We start from the raw sequence: 17,006 nt of genomic DNA on the forward strand, positions 1-17,006 counted from the left end.
CTTCAGTGTATATCGGTTATACAAAACCCAGTGTATGATGGTCATACAAACCCTGTGGGAATGGCAAAGCTCCCCTTATTGATGAATTCTAAAAAAATTTAGAACATCAATCAAAGAACTCAAATCCCCCAAAATCAAGAATAAAGGCCTACTTTACCTGGCTGCCGGCTGGGAAAAGCACTGTTCGTTTGAATCTAGTCACTCTCTCTGTCCTCTGTGATAATACGCAGGCCTGTTTCAATTTTTTAACCTCAATTCAGAGGTCAGGTCTTTAGTAAAACGAGTCAAAAACGAGTCCGTGCACGATTTTCAGCGTATTACCTTCAGATAACAGGTAGAGATATTTAGATCCGGCACATCGAAGGACCAAATTGATAGCGGAATTCTAAATTCCTTTATGCTTTAATTGCCAAAACCAATTCGCACTAATTTCTAATTCATTAAGAATTGTAAGTTCATTAATTATGCATGAAGTAGAATGAGACCAGTCTTAAAAGCCAAAAGTAACAGCGTTTATTACAAGAGAGTACTGAAGCATACACATTTTTCCACAGGTTATAAACTGAACATGACATCATCAGTTTATCCCCCCTCTCTCCGATTCTCACAAGAGCCCATTGTTCATTAGGCCTGGAACGTCTCCCAGACATTTCTTATCTGTCTGACAAGCCAAAGCCTCGCTCCTCCGTTAACCTCCCAAGAGGCCCAGACAATTAATTCGTTCTGCTTACATTTTCAGTAACAGCTTAACCTCTTCAGTCGAACCCTCTACTTTTTTGAACATTCTGTTAAAAATCACGCAACATTTCAGCGCCCTGCTACTCATGCCAGGAATATAGTATATGCATTTGCTTAGTCTGTGTGGATAGAAAACACTCAGACGTTTAAAAAACTGGTTAAATCACTGCTGTGGCTTTACCAGAACGGCATTTACATCGAAAAGCACAGGAAAAACTGATCACTGAAAATGGGGAAAATATATCCATGCGCTACTTGAACCCATTGATAAACGTGAACCACAATTAATTGACTGAGGTTGCAGTACCTACAGCTTCCACAGGGTGTCTAGAGTCTTGTCATTTCCCTTCGAGTTTTTTCTTGGTCAAACACATACAGGACACCGTATCTAATCCGGTCTAGGACCGGATATTTTCGTTGAGTTTCTAGCCGGACATTTTTCCAGACGGACAGCTAATGATCTTTACATCGCCTCCTGATGAATTTTATCGCTTATTAACGTTTACTAATACCTAAAGTTGCATTACAAACGTATTTCGAAGTGTTTTGTGAAAGTTTATCGTCGACTTTTTGAATTTTAAAAAATGACGTTACGTTTTGAAACTATGTTTTTTTCGTTTATCACACAGTCTACATATAACGATATCTAGGCTTTATATGGACCGATTTAATCGAAATAAAGACCCAAATAGTGTTTATGGGACATCTAGGAGTGCCAACAAAGAAGATGGTGAAAGGTAATGAATGTTTTCTATTTTATTGTGCGGTTTGTGTAACGCCGAAATGCTAATTATTTTGTTTACGTCCCCTGTGGGTCTTTTGGGGTGTTGCATGCTATCAGATAATAGCTTGTCATGCTTTCGCCGAAAAGCATTTTAAAAATCTGACTTGTTGCCTGGATTCACAACGAGTGTAGCTTTAATTCGATACCCTGCATGTGTATTTTAATGAACTTTTGAGTTTTAACTAATACTATTAGCATTTAGCGTAGCGCATTTGCATTTCCAGAGCTCTAGTTGGGACGCAAGCGTCCCGAGTAGAAGCAACAGGTTAACCAATAACTTTTACTTTTCATACCATAACATAATAGTATTAGAATAAATGGTTCTAATCAATAATGTATACATAATTAATCATCTAAACTATAATTTCCTCTAACATGACTCCACATGAAATTTTGCACTACATGTGCAACACAGTATTCCTAACCTAGCCCACAATGTCTGCTGTGTGGATCGAGCAGTCAACAAGTCGAGCAGTCATTTGAAAGAGTAAGGAAATTTCAGCGAGACAACTTAAAGGCGAAATCCATTAATGCCAAGATAATGGAATTCATTGCCCTTGACAAATCAACCGATCTCTGTCGTGGGTGATGTTGGCTTTCACCGACCAGTCGAGCACCGGTACACTTTTTATTCATATTTTTTAAACAATTTTTCAGATGTTGCCCTACCGGAGTTACACCATAATAGCGTCACAGCTATTAGCTTCACAACGGACATCAGCCCCATGAGCTTACGGAGTCTGACAGCACAGTGGGTCGTCAAGGATTTCATACTGAAGTCGTATTGAATGCTCATGAATATAGTGGTATTCATACCGCTGCTGCCATTTCAATGGCATTTGAGAACATGTTTGAAACTTGAACACACTAGCTAGCTCCATTAGAACAACTGACTCAATTGCGCCTGCAGCAGATGTGATACCCTCTCATGGCATTGAAACGCCTGCTCAACAAAACTGGCAGGGATGTAAACAAATGTGCACAAAATTTGAGACAAGCTTTATGTGGATATGGAACATTTCTGGGATCTACACTGCTCAAAAAAATAAAGGGAACACTAAAATAACACATCCTAGATCTGAATGAATGAAATATTCTTATTAAATACTTTTTTCTTTACATAGTTGAATGTGCTGACAACAAAATCACACAAAAATTATCAATGGAAATCAAATTAATCAACCCATGGAGGTCTGGATTTGGAGTCACACTCAAAATTAATGTGGAAAACCACACTACAGGCTGATCCAACTTTGATGTAATGTCCTTAAAACAAGTCAAAATGAGGCTCAGTAGTGTGCGTGGCCTCCACATGCCTGTATGGCCTCCCTACAACGCCTGGGCATGCTCCTGATGAGGTGGCGGATGGTCTCCTGAGGGATCTCCTCCCAGACCTGGACTAAAGCATCCGCCAACTCCTGGACAGTCTGTGGTGCAACGCCACGTCAGTTGGTGGATGGAGCGAGACATGATGTCCCAGATGTGCTCAATTGGATTCAGGTCTGGGGAACGGGTGGGTTCAGTCCATAGCATCAATGCCTTCTTCTTGCAGGAACTGCTGACACACTTCAGCCACATGATGTCTAGCATTGTCTTGCATTAGGAGGAACCCGGGGCCAACCGCACCAGCATATGGTCTCACAAGGGGTCTGAGGATCTCATCTCGGTATCTAAATGTCAGTCAGGCTACCTCTGGCGAGCACATGGAGGGCTGTGTGGCCCCCCAAAGAAATGCCACCCCACCCCATACCATGACTGAGCCACCACCAAACCGGTCATGCTGGAGGATGTTGCAGGCAGCAGAACGTTCTCCATGGCGTCTCCAGACTCTGTCACGTCTGTCACATGTGCTCAGTGTGAACCTGCTTTCATCTGTGAAGAGCACAGGGCGCCAGTGGCGAATTTGCCAATCTTGGTGTTCTCTGGCAAATGCCAAACGTCCTGCACAGTGTTGGGCTGTAAGCACGTCGGGCCCTCATACCACCCTCATGGAGTCTGTTTCTGACCGTTTGAGCAGACACATGCACATTTGTGGCCTGCTGGAGGTCATTTTGCAGGGCTCTGGCAGTGGTCCTCCTGCTCCTCCTTGCACAAAGGCAGAGGTTGTTGCCCTCCTACGGCTTCCTCCACGTCTCCTGATGTACTGGCCTGTCTCCTGGTAGCGCCTCCATGCTCTGGACACTACGCTGACAGACACAGCAAACCTTCTTGCCACAGCTCGCATTGATGTTCCATCCTGGATGAGCTGCACTACCTGAGCCACTTGTGTGGGTTGTAGACTCCGTCTCATGCTACCACTAGAGTGAAAGCACCGCCAGCATTCAAAAGTGACCAAAACATCAGCCAGGAAGCATAGGAACTGAGAAGTGGTCTGTGGTCACCACCTGCAGAACCACTCCTTTATTGGGGGTGTCTTGCTAATTGCCTGTAATTTCCACCTGTTGTCTATTCCATTTGCACAACAGCATGTGAAATGTATTGTCAATCAGTGTTGCTTCCTAAGTGGACAGTTTGATTTCACATAAGTATGATTGACTTGGAGTTACATTGTGTTGTTTAAGGGTTCCCTTTATTTTTTTGAGCAGTGTATTTTTTTAGATTGTGAATTTTATTTTATTATTTTTATTTTTTTTTTATCTTTATTTTACTAGGCAAGTCAGTTAAGAACACATTCTTATTTTCAATGACGGCCTAGGAACAGTGGGTTAACTGCCTGTTCAGGGGCAGAACAACAGATTTGTACCTTGTCAGCTCGGGGATTCGAACTTGCAGCCTTTCGGTTACTAGTCCAACGCTCTAACCACTAGGCTTCCCTGGGACAAACACCTTACATGTTTCGTTTATATTTTTGTTCAGAGTAGTGTTTGTATTCTAATTCCTAATTCTAACGCCACTGATTCTGTCACATAACAGTGGAGTGCGCATGCCCATACTGACTTTGTCAACGCTAAGCTAACCAGTTAGCTAGCAGCTAGTGTGTGACGTTAGTAGCAGCTAGTGTGTGACGTTAGACTAGTTTCTATGGAGTGAAGATGGCCCCATTTCCCGACGAGGTGGATGCTTTTACTGGCCCACATTGGCGAATTAAACTTTGCCCTGGCAACAAAACTGCCCACACAGGCTGTGGACAAGCAATTCAGTGGTATTCTCTCTTTACTGTGTCGCCACCAGGCTCGATGCTATGTACAAGGACCGCTACTTTTATGCAGACAAGAAACGTTAAATTTGTTAAATGTTACATACAAGATGACAACATGGAAACGGACACCGTGACAGTGTGCACCAAGGAAGAGGCCACAGACAGACACAGCTGAAACGTCACTGCTTGACATGTATGATGCAATCATGGTTGAGAATGAAATGACTGAACAATGAAACAGCACAGCAACTAAGAGAAAGTAATCGGTTTTGATTATGTTTTACTGGTAATGGGGACATACGTAAATGGCAACAAAAAAACGTGTTGGTCATTGTGTGTGTGTGTGTAACCTTTATTTAACTAGGCAAGTCAGTTAAGAACAAATTCTTATTTACAATGACAGCCTACCCCGGCCAAACCTGGACGACGCTGGGCCAATTGTGCGTCGCCCTATAGGACACCCAATCATGGCCGGATGTGATACTACAGTCCCTGGTTCGAATCCAGGCTGTAACACCTCTTGCACTGAGATGCAGTGCCTTAGACCACTGTGTCTATGCGTGTGTGTTAACTATTAAAGTTGTACAAGGTTGCTCAAAAGGCAGCCAAAATGTTAAATATCGGTATCAGGACTTATCGGATATCGGCCAAAAGTGTCATATCGGTGCATCACTAAATATAATCAAATAAACATATTTACAATGCAGAAATAGAATCTCACCATCCCAAAAAATCTAGATTCTCATCCAAAACACAGTAAAAAACACTAGTCACTAATTATTCTGTTTGTCTTGAGTCTATAGATAGAGCCAAATTTCAAACAATGCTGAGATAGCAATGTTCCTTATGCAAGAAGAAGCTGTTTAAGTATTGTGTTTCCTTGATTTCTATAGGACAATCTCAATAACCAACCAACATCTATGTCCCTATCAGCCAACGTTGAGGTCCCTATCCTTAGGAAATCCCTACTACCACGGAAAATAGCTGTGTGTGTTTGCGGGTTGGTCTAAAGCTGTCACAATGTGTTACACTTGTCCCTGTCACCTGCTATCTAATTATATAGGTTAATTTACATGCATGTGGTTACTCTGCAAATGAATTGGTAGAGAACGGCCATAGCAAGAGAGAAAAGTGTGTACTTTTTGTTCACTCAAAATCATATTATCAACATCAGCCTATATGTAAAAAAATACTTAATGAAAGACTATCATATCAAATGATTAATTACCAACTGGGAGCCGGCAGAGGGTTATTATCATTCATGGGCCTTGTAAAGTGGGAGCAAGGTTTTTAAGCCACTGCAGGTGGACACATGTCAGTTTCCCCCATCCCTATTAATGTGCTTTATATCACAGTCAGTGATGGCTGCCGCTAGGTAAGAGTAAGGAAATGTTTCTCTTTCTTCCATTAACGTAATAATAATAAAACCACCATGAGGAAGCCAATATGGCTCAGTGCCAAGATGGACTCAAAAGCACTTGTCTCTCCGGTGTGGCCCAGGAAGCACAGATACAGCATGAGGAGATTACTGTATGTGCTATTTAACTCAACATGTGTCTCAAATGACATCCTACTCCGTTTAGTGAACTACTTTTGACCAGTCGATTAGAATAGGAAGTGTCATTTTACATTTTCATTCTCCATTCCTGACCTTTTACACATGCTTCTTGACCCTAGATCTGTCACGTCCAAGGATTAAATCCCTATTTTAGACACCGAGATAAACACTCTAAGGGCTGATTTAAGGGTTCAAAAGGAGTCTGCAAATCCTACTCTGAAAGGACACGCTCACAGACAGAACTTGTGGCGGCTGAGTAAAATGTTTCAAAGCATTGGATGAAATGTCGTATATCAATGGTCTTGCAACACGAGAGTCAATTATTTAATATTCGACCCCCACACCCATGTTTTGTCAACTATCTGCACTATTACCCAAGAAAGCAAAGGCAACTGAACTAAATGACTGTCATCATGAAGTGCTTTGAGAGACTAGTCAAGGATCATATCACCTCTACCTTAGCTGACACCCTAGACCCACTTCAATTTGCTTACTGCCCCAATAGACCACCAATCATCAAGTTTGCAGATGACACAACAGTAGTAGGCCTGATTACCAACAATGACGAGACAGCCTACAGGGAGGAGGTGAGTGCCCTCGGAGTGTGGTGCCAAGAAAATAATCTCTCACCCAAAGTCAACAAAACAAAGTAGTTGATTGTGAACTTCAGGAAACAGCAGAGGGAGCACCACCCTTATTCACATCGACGGGACTACAGTGGAGAAGGTGGAAAGCTTAAAGTTCCTTGCCATACATATCACTGACAAACTGAAATGGTCCACCCACACAGACAGTGTGGTGAAGGCGCAACAGAGCCTCTTCAGCCTCAGGAGGCTGATGAAATTTGGCTTGGCACCTAAAACCCTCAACCAACTTTTACAATGGAGAGCATCCTGTCGGGCTGCATCACCGCCTGGTACAGCAACTGCACCGCCCGCAACCAACACATCACTGGGGGCAAACTACCTGCCCTCCAAGACACCTACAGCACCTGTCACAGGAAGGCCAAAAGGATCATCAAGGACAACAAACCCCCGAGCGAGCCACTGCCTGTTCACACAGCTTATCATCCAGAAGGTGAGGTTAGTACAAGTGGGACCGAGAGACTGAAAAACAGCTTTGAGCTCAAGGCCATCAGTGTTAAATAGCAATCAATAGCACACTTAGAGGCTGCTGCCTCTAAGACTTGGGATCACAGGCCACTTTAATAATGTTTACATATTTTGCATTACCCATCTCTTATGTATATACTGTATTCTAGCCTATTCTACTGTATCTAAGTCTATGCCGCTTGCCCAATGTTTATATATTCTTAATTCCATTGCTTTAGATGTGTGTATTGTGAAGTTGTTAGATGTTACTGTTAGATATTATTGCACTGTTAGAACTAGAAACACAAGCATTTCGCAACACCCACAATAAACATTTGCTAAACACGTGTATATGACAAATACAATTTGATATCTGTGCCAGCTGTATGCTTGCTGTATCCTTGTTCTGGTTGGTAGTGTTTCTGTGACAGAGGTTTCCTTTGAGACGGATGAGATGTGCCTTGAAGCTGACAGAGGGAGAGGAGGAGCAGTCTCCACCCTGATCCAAGGAGAAGTGCTGATCTGCAGTGAATACGTTCTTACTGGTCTTCCCCAGTGCATGGACCTGCTGCAGGAGATCTATAAGAGGAGAAAGAGGTGAATAGGAGAACACACAGTTTACATACAAAGGGATACAGTACCAGAATATCAATCACATTTACTTATAAAGCCCTTTCTACATCAGAAGTCGGACAAAAAAGACAAAATAACAATCAGTGACCAGAAAAAGGCAACGGAACATAAAGGCAAAATGATCAATTCGACAGAAGAGGTGAGAGGTATTCCCCTGCCTCAGGTGTAGTATAAGAGTTCTGCTGATGATAGATGGCTATTAACCTCTTAAGTCGACCCTCTACTTTTTTGAACATTCTGTTAAAAATCGCGCAACATTTCAGCGCCCTGCTACTCATGCCATAGTATATGCATTTGCTTAGTCTGTGTGGATAGAAAACACTCAGACGTTTAAAAAACTGGTTAAATCACTGCTGTGGCTTTACCAGAACGGCATTTACATCGAAAAGCACAGGAAAAACTGATCACTGAAAATGGGAAAATATATCCATGCGCTACTTGATCCCATTGATAAAGGTGAACCACAATTAATTGACTGAGGTTGCAGTACCTACAGCTTCCACACGGTGTCTAGAGTCTTGTCATTTCCCTTCGAGTTTTTTCTTGGTCAAACACATGCAGGCCACCGTATCTCCTCCGGTCTAGGACCGGATATTTTCGTTGAGTTTCTAGCCGGACATTTTTCCAGACGGACAGCTAATGATCTTTACATCGCCTCCTGATGAATTTTATCGCTTATTAGCGTTTACTAATACCTAAAGTTGCATTACAAACGTATTTCGAAGTGTTTTGTGAAAGTTTATCGTCGACTTTTTGAATTTAAAAAAATGACGTTACGTTTTGAAACGATGTTTTTTTCGTTTATCACACAGTCTACATATAACGATATCTAGGCTTTATATGGACCGATTTAATCGAAATAAAGACCCAAATAGTGTTTATGGGACATCTAGGAGTGCCAACAAAGAAGATGGTGAAAGGTAATGAATGTTTTCTATTTTATTGTGCGGTTTGTGTAACGCCGAAATGCTAATTATTTTGTTTACGTCCCCTGTGGGTCTTTTGGGGTGTTGCATGCTATCAGATAATAGCTTGTCATGCTTTCGCCGAAAAGCATTTTAAAAATCTGACTTGTTGCCTGGATTCACAACGAGTGTAGCTTTAATTCGATACCCTGCATGTGTATTTTAATGAACTTTTGAGTTTTAACTAATACTATTAGCATTTAGCGTAGCGCATTTGCATTTCCAGAGCTCTAGTTGGGACGCAAGCGTCCCGAGTAGAAGCAACAGGTTAAGGGAAGGGCATGAGCCTGCTGGTACTTTAAGTGTCAGTTCCGTTCCAACACAGTAGAACTATATTATGTCACTGGATTTGTAGTGAAAGTATAAACTCTAAACTGTGGGCCACCTTCTTTGTCATGAACATTTGATACAGTGTAACATGCTGGTGGTTTTTATTTAAAAAAATAACAGCACACAGCTATTTATCAGGGCTCTAATGTCAAAAGATTAAAACCTCTTACAGCCCCCCCCCCTTTTTTTTGGCAATTTCCGCCTGAAGACATACCCAAATCTAACAGCCTGTAGCTCAGACACAGAACCAAGGATATGCATATTCTTGATACCATTTGAAAGAAAACACTGAAGTTTGTGGAAATGTGAATTGAATGTAGGAGAATATAACACAATAGATCTGGTTTAGATAAAACAATGAGATTTTTATATCATCATCTTTAAAATCAACAAGATAAAACAAACATCATCCTGATGGGGACAATTTCAGTGGAAAATATAAGAGGGCAACAGTACTTGTGCAAAGTTTTAGAATGATAACTTCCAAAATGAGTGTGCTTACATGACATTTATCATGAAGTCACCCAGGTGTCCCACACAAGTAGCCCAAATGTACCCAAGTGGCCAAATTGGTGAAGGTATACATTTTGAAACAAATAACTATATACAAAATACCAAAATGGTATTCTAACACACCCCCCCCCAAAAAAAAGTAGATTTTTTTTTTGACAAAAATAATAATTATTGATTAAAAAATATATGAAAAAAAAAATATATATATATATATATATATATATATATATATATATATATACACATTTACAAAATAACATGGGTAACTATTTGCACACTTTAAATATGTGGAAGACCCTCAGTCTTCTATCAAATCAAATCTATTTATATAGCCCCAGCCTAAAACCCCAAACAGCAAGCAATGCAAGTGTAGAAGCACGGTGGCTAGGAAAGACTCCCTAGAAAGGCAAAACCTAGGAAGAAACCTAGGGAGGAACCAGGCTATGAGGGGTGGCCAGTCCTCTTCTGGCTGTGCCGGGTGGAGATCACCGTGGTTGTAGAGGGTGCAACAGGACAGCACCTCAAGAGTAAAAATTAACAATTTAGGGTTCCATAGCCGCAGGCAGAACAGTTGAAACTGGAACAACGGCAAGGCCAGGTGACCTGGGGACAGCAAGGAATCATCATGCCAGGTAGTCCTGACGCATGGTCCTAGGGCTCAGGTCCTCCGAGAGAGAGAAAGAGAGAATTAGAGAGAGCATACTTAAATTCACAAAGGACACCGGAGAAGACTCCCATTCGGAGTCAGTGTCACTGTGAAAGAAAATGTTCAGTTAGAATAGTTTCACATATGATCCCTGTATCAACAGGTATAATAAACATATATATATTTATTTTATTTTTAAAAAATGTACCTTTATTTTACTAGGCAAGTCAGTTAAGAACAAATTCTTATTTTCAATGACGGCCTAGGAACAGTGGGTTAACTGCCTGTTCAGGGGCAGAACGACTGGCAGATTTTTTACCTTGTCAGCTCGGGGATTTGAACTTGCAACATTTCAGGTCATTCAACCTTATGTTCCCTGTACACTCTCTCTCTATATATATATATATATATATATATATATATATATATATATATATATATATATATATATATATAGAGAGAGAGAGATATAGGGGGGGTGGCAGGGTAGCCTAGTGATTAGAGCATTGAATACAATGCTCTAACCACTAGGCTACCCTGCCACCCCCTATATATATATATATATATATATATATATATATATATATATATATATAGAGAGAGAGAGAGAGAGAGAGTACAGGGAACATAAGGTTGAATGTATTATTATGACCTGCTAGATCTACTGTCTCTATTATATTATGACAGACCAGCTGTATCTACTGTCTCCATTTCACTTGATGTGGTCCTGCCCTCTCCTCAACAGCCTCAAATATGCTATTTCATGTGGGTTGGGGCAGACACACACATTTCATGACATTACATGTTTATACACTGCTCAAAAAAATAAAGGGAACACTTAAACAACACAATGTAACTCCAAGTCAATCACACTTCTGTGAAATCAAACTGTCCACTTAGGAAGCAACATTGATTGTCAATACATTTCACATGCTGTTGTGCAAATGGAATACACAACAGGTGGACATTATAGGCAATTAGCAAGACATCCCCAATAAAGGAGTCGTTCTCCAGGTGGTGACCACAGACCACTTCTCAGTTCCTATGCTTCCTGGCTGATGTTTTGGTCACTTTTAAATGCTGGCAGTGCTTTCACTCTAGTGGTAGCATGAGACGGAGTCTATACAACCCACACAAGTGGCTCATATAGTGCAGCTCATCCAGGATGGGACATCAATGCGAGCTGTGGCAAGACGATTTGCTGTGTCTGTCAGCATAGTGTCCAGAGCATGGAGACGCTACCAGGAGACAGGCCAGTACATCAGGAGATGTGGAGGAGGCCGTAGGAGGGCAACCACCCAGCAGCAGGACCGCTACCTCCGCCTTTGTGCAAGGCGGAGCAGGAGGAGCACTGCCAGAGCCCTGCAAAATTACCTCCAGCAGGCCACAAATGTGCATGTGTCTGCTCAAACGGTCAGAAACAGACTCCATGAGGGTGGTATGAGGGCCCGACGTCCACAGGTGGGGGTTGTGCTTACAGCCCAACACCATCCAGGATGTTTGGCATTTGCCAGAGAACACCAAGATTGGCAAATTCGCCACTGGCGCCCTGTGCTCTTCACAGATGAAAGCAGGTTCACACTGAGCACATGTGACAGACATGACAGAGTCATGGTGTGGGGTGGCATTTCTTTGGGGGGCCGCACAGCCCTCCATGTGCTCGCCAGAGGTAGCCTGACTGCCATTAGGTATCGAGATGAGATCCTCAGACCCTTTGTGAGCCCATATGCTGGTGCGGTTGGCCCTGGGTTCCTCCTAATGCAAGACAATGCTAGACCTCATGTGGCTGGAGTGTGTCAGCAGTTCCTGCAAGAGGAAGGCATTGATGCTATGGACTGGCCCGCCCGTTCCCCAGACCTGAATCCAATTGAGCACATCTGGGACATCATGTCTCGCTCCATCCACCAATGCCACGTTGCACCACAGACTGTCCAGGAGTTGGCGGATGCTTTAGTTCAGGTCTGGGATGGTCTCCTGAGGGATCTCCTTCGCAACCTCATCAGGAGCATGCCCAGGCGTTGTAGGGAGGTCATACAGGCACGTGGAGGCCACACACACTACTGAGCCTCATTTTGACTTGTTTTAAGGACATTACATCAAAGTTGGATCAGCCTGTAGTGTGGTTTTCCACTTTAATTTTGAGTGTGACTCCAAATCCAGACCTCCATGGGTTGATCAATTTGATTTCCATTGATCATTTTTGTGTGATTTTGTTGTCAGCACATTCAATTATGTAAAGAAAAAAGTATTTAATAAGAATATTTCATTCATTCAGATCTAGGATGTGTTATTTTAGTGTTCCGTTTATTTTTTTGAGCAGTGTATAATGCTTCTAAATTTTTTTACAAAATTACAAATAATATTTTATAATATTAATTTCAAACAAGGGCATTAGCATGATAAGAACTTACCAGTCCAAAACGATGTCCTCTCCCGTGCAATAAATATTCCTCCACAATCGCTAAATGAATCGTCCTACAACAATCTCTGTTTCACCTTCCCAATCAATTTATTCTAAAATTGTGTGTACATCTGTATATCTAGACTTAGATTTAGCTTTCCCTGACTTAGTCGCCATAATGATTGATACATAAACAGATGAATCTGCGCGTTTACCAAACAATGCAGTGCGTAATATGTGTTTCTCCTTCCGGTATGAAACTTCAATAGCGAAGGACTCACTTTACGCTGGAACTTAATACATGGGTTGGTCTTGCAACACATAAACATGGCGTATTGCCGTTTACCTCAGCTCATTGGCTATCTACCCAGCTAGATTTCAAGACGATCAATGGTCATTGGGTTAAAAGACGAATCAACGAAACAGCGGGCAAATCATTGGTGCACAATGATGTCATGACTTTGTCTTCAAATCGGTTTCTTTCAGTCAATATGTCCCGCGAAATGGCCCATCAGGTTTGATTGTTACAAAGAAACCAGTTGATTGCAGTGAAACCAAACATGACTGGAAAAGTCACGTTCTGTGTGGGTTATTTACCTGGAATGTGTCGTCGAAAATGGAATGAGACGGAATTCACGACACAAGCGGTTCACAAAATGTTTCGTGTTAGGCTATAAAAACAGATTTTATCAAACAGAAGATCATTCATTGTGTAAAAATGTGCATTGGAATTGCAAACAGACGAAAATCCTCAAAGGTAAACTATTTATTTTAACGCAGTTTGTGATTATGTTACGCCTGTGCTGGTTAAAATGTTCTTTTTTTATGGGGCTCTATGCTCAGATAATCGCATCGTATTCTTTCGCAGTAAATCCTTTTTTAAATCTGACAACGCAGTTGGATTAGCAAGATTCTAGGCTTTCGATACATGTGAGACACTTGTATTTTCATTAATGTTTAATATGACTATTTATGTAGAGATCACCGTATATTGTGGAATTTCAGCCCGCCTAGCGGGCTCCGTGCGCAGAGGTTAAGCATCATTGGTAAAAGGTTTTGTAAACATCCAGTCCAATAGATCATGATGTACTTATTTACCAACTGTAGACTTGAGGTCAGGGTGGTTCTGCAGGAACATGAACTGTTTGTGAAGAGAGGTCATCTCACAGAGAACATCTAACAGGCTGGTCACGGTCAAGGCCTCCTATAAAATACAACACCAATCAATCACCCACCCAAACAATCAAAAACAGCAATATACAATGTCACAGAAACAGCAATAGCAGAAAGAGTCAGGTACCCAGGCTATGGAAAAGGTCATTTATACAACCAATCAATCGGATCATTGATTCCTCCTTGTCTGATTCGGAGGAGAGTGTGAGCACGGCCCTGCAGCGCTCCTGGAAGCAGGATGCCAGGACGGTAGATACGATCCCACCATCCTCAGAGTCCTCCTCTCCCAACAGAGATCAGCTCCAGCAACGTCACCCTGCAACTCCATCAATATTTATGTAATTAATTGATTGGATTATGTACAGTAAAGCTTTTCTTGAAACTCAATGTAAGGAGGAAACTCATGTCATCCATCACAAATTTGGGACCAAGAATTGCTGATTTCGGGTGTAGATATACTAGTTTCTAAGATTTGTATGAGTAGGTAGATTCTTGAATTGACTAGATGGATATATCTCTGATGGCTCATCCCTGCATACATGTTCTTAACGAGCATTGAGGACTTTAGGAAGGGCTTGAATTGCAATCAAAACACTGTCCATTTTTTTTACCATAATGTTTATATAATGTGTGTACATCTCTCTCACACACAGCCCATCTCCCACACCCAACCACACCCCTGAGAGGGTACCTACATCCAGTTCAGTTCTGACAGTCCTACACAGCTCCATGACCTTCAGGGCCAGGTGGGTGTTCCCTGGCTGAGCCAGTTGCTCCACCTTATGTTCATCCAGACAGGTGTGGAGCACCATGAAGGAAAAACAGTCAACATAGAAATCCAACTGGATTGTCTTCAGAGATAGATAGGATGGGTTGAGGGTAGCTGAATGAAGGGATTAAAAACAAACAAAAAGATGACTGCAAAATACTTTGTGTCTGTAAATTGTATATAGTATGTAAAAGCTGGAGGTAGAATCCTAAGTATTGTTGTCCATTAGTATACACCAATTAGGGGAGGGGTGGCAGGGTTAGGGGAAAATAAAGGAATACAATTGTAAAATAAATTATTATAATAATTTCAAACTGCCAACAGTAACTTCGATCCAGTCCGGGATGTTTCGCTGACACTATGCTTTCATACATAAAACATAAAAATTCCAGTTTGAAGGCCTAAAGGATCAATAAAGATTAAGTCCTTTTTCCTAATGTGAATTGTGACAACTGTGAAGTGAAACTGATGTAGGGCCAAAGTACTTACATGAGAAGATCTGGAAAGATGAGCACCCAAATGTCCTCTATGGCAGAACTGGTTATCAACAGCAAGGTTTCCAATTAACTGTGGTAAAGTGCAGCGAACAGACACATCAGACACATAAGAAGGCTTAAGAAAAAAAATGAAAAAAATGAAATTTGAACAGTTACAATAAGCTACAATTATTTTACAAATAAGCACACAAGTGAAAATAAGCACACAACTGCAAATATCATGAGATTACGCTTATTCTCTTCAGCCATAGGAGGGAGAATAAAAACAAATCACCTTCAAAGACATAGTCAGTGTTCTCAGACTTCAGTTTCTGAAGCATGTCTAGGATTCTGATTGACAGGTCAACAGCACCAAGGGACCTGGATAAAATGGTACCCACCCAGTACAACTGGACAGGGGGATGGGGGGGGCACTTCATAACAGGGAAACTGCTAAATAGAACACCCCCAGAATTTTGACAAGTTTACACTTGAATTCATGCGAAAACAAAACTACCAACATGGATGCACTTGGTAATGTTATTAGCTCTTCCTTGACTGTGCATAATTGGATTAAAGTGTCTGGTAAATTAACTAAATGTAGATCCAATGTAAAACATTTGTGTGCATGCTTTTGTGTGTCAACTGGATTCAGTATTGACTGCAGCTCACCTCATTAGGGTCTGGTTGAGTGCACACTATACACAGCCATTGCTCTGGGCTCTGAAGCATACTGCGGTCAACAGCAGGATCAGCTCTTCAACCTATCTACCTGCAGCCTGGATCTGATAGCTTTGACAGGATCTTCATTAGGCTCCTGAAGGCTTCATCCTCACTGCGGTCTCTGTGATAATACAGAAAACGATCAATTTATACAGACAAAAGCAGGACATGGGTAACAGCCCAGTTCAATGACAGCCTGTTTAGCTGAGGTAGCTAGTTAGTTAGCCACAACTCTCCCCTTTGCGCACCTGTTTCCCTGAATTCGTAACACATTTGTCAGTGACGGTCAATGTTTTTCAAGGAACTTCTCAGCAACAATTTCATTCAATAATGTTGTAAAGTCCTTATCCATGATTCCAACGCGGGTTCCGCCATGTTTGTTCGTATTGCTCTCCAGTGTGGGTGGGACATCCGTGTTATATCCTGGTGTTTGATTAGCTAAAACCAGGAATGAGGCTGTGATGGAACATTTGTTCCACCAAAATCATCAGTTTGATGGAACTTTGAAATCGATAATGATATTTCACCATCACATCAATACCTATTTAAACCTTCTAATTTCCATGACATTAGCACCTTAAATGTTGTTTTAGTTTTTTTTCACATTAGTACATAAAAGTAAAGCACAAACTACAGATTGTGACCATGCTATGAGTTTCACAATGACGCCAGCTAGCACATCATGTTCTGAGTGAGAGCGTGCTTGTCCAATAATAAGTATTTTATATAGCGCTTTTTATACAGAATCTCAACGTCGCTTTTAAAAAATGAACAAAAACACAAAAAAGAACCAATTTATAATAAAACATTGCATGCATCTATAATCACATTTGCGTAACAGTGGCATACAGTAGAACAGATTGGCCTTTTATAAACGCATTTCATGCAATTCTATTAAATGTACATGATATAAAACATGAGCATAATATGTTTTAATACCACACAAATGACCAAAATTAATGGCTACTCTGACAATGCCAAACTGAGAGCAATGTACACGACCTGGTCTTGAACGCAAACAATAGCCCAGTTCAATGAAGGGACGCAGATTGTCCAAAATGTGAAAA

General features: G+C 41.4%; 1 pseudogene; it reads right to left on the reverse strand.

Annotated features, from left to right (window-relative positions):
• LOC115133830 (ataxin-10-like) overlaps positions 1 to 16,314 on the reverse strand; it is a 34,408-nt pseudogene extending 18,094 nt beyond the window's left edge.
• Positions 16,315 to 17,006: the final 692 nt, after the last annotated feature.

The sequence above is a fragment of the Oncorhynchus nerka genome, linkage group LG8, assembly GCF_034236695.1.
Source record: "Oncorhynchus nerka isolate Pitt River linkage group LG8, Oner_Uvic_2.0, whole genome shotgun sequence".
In the NCBI taxonomy this organism is placed as follows: domain Eukaryota; kingdom Metazoa; phylum Chordata; class Actinopteri; order Salmoniformes; family Salmonidae; genus Oncorhynchus; species Oncorhynchus nerka.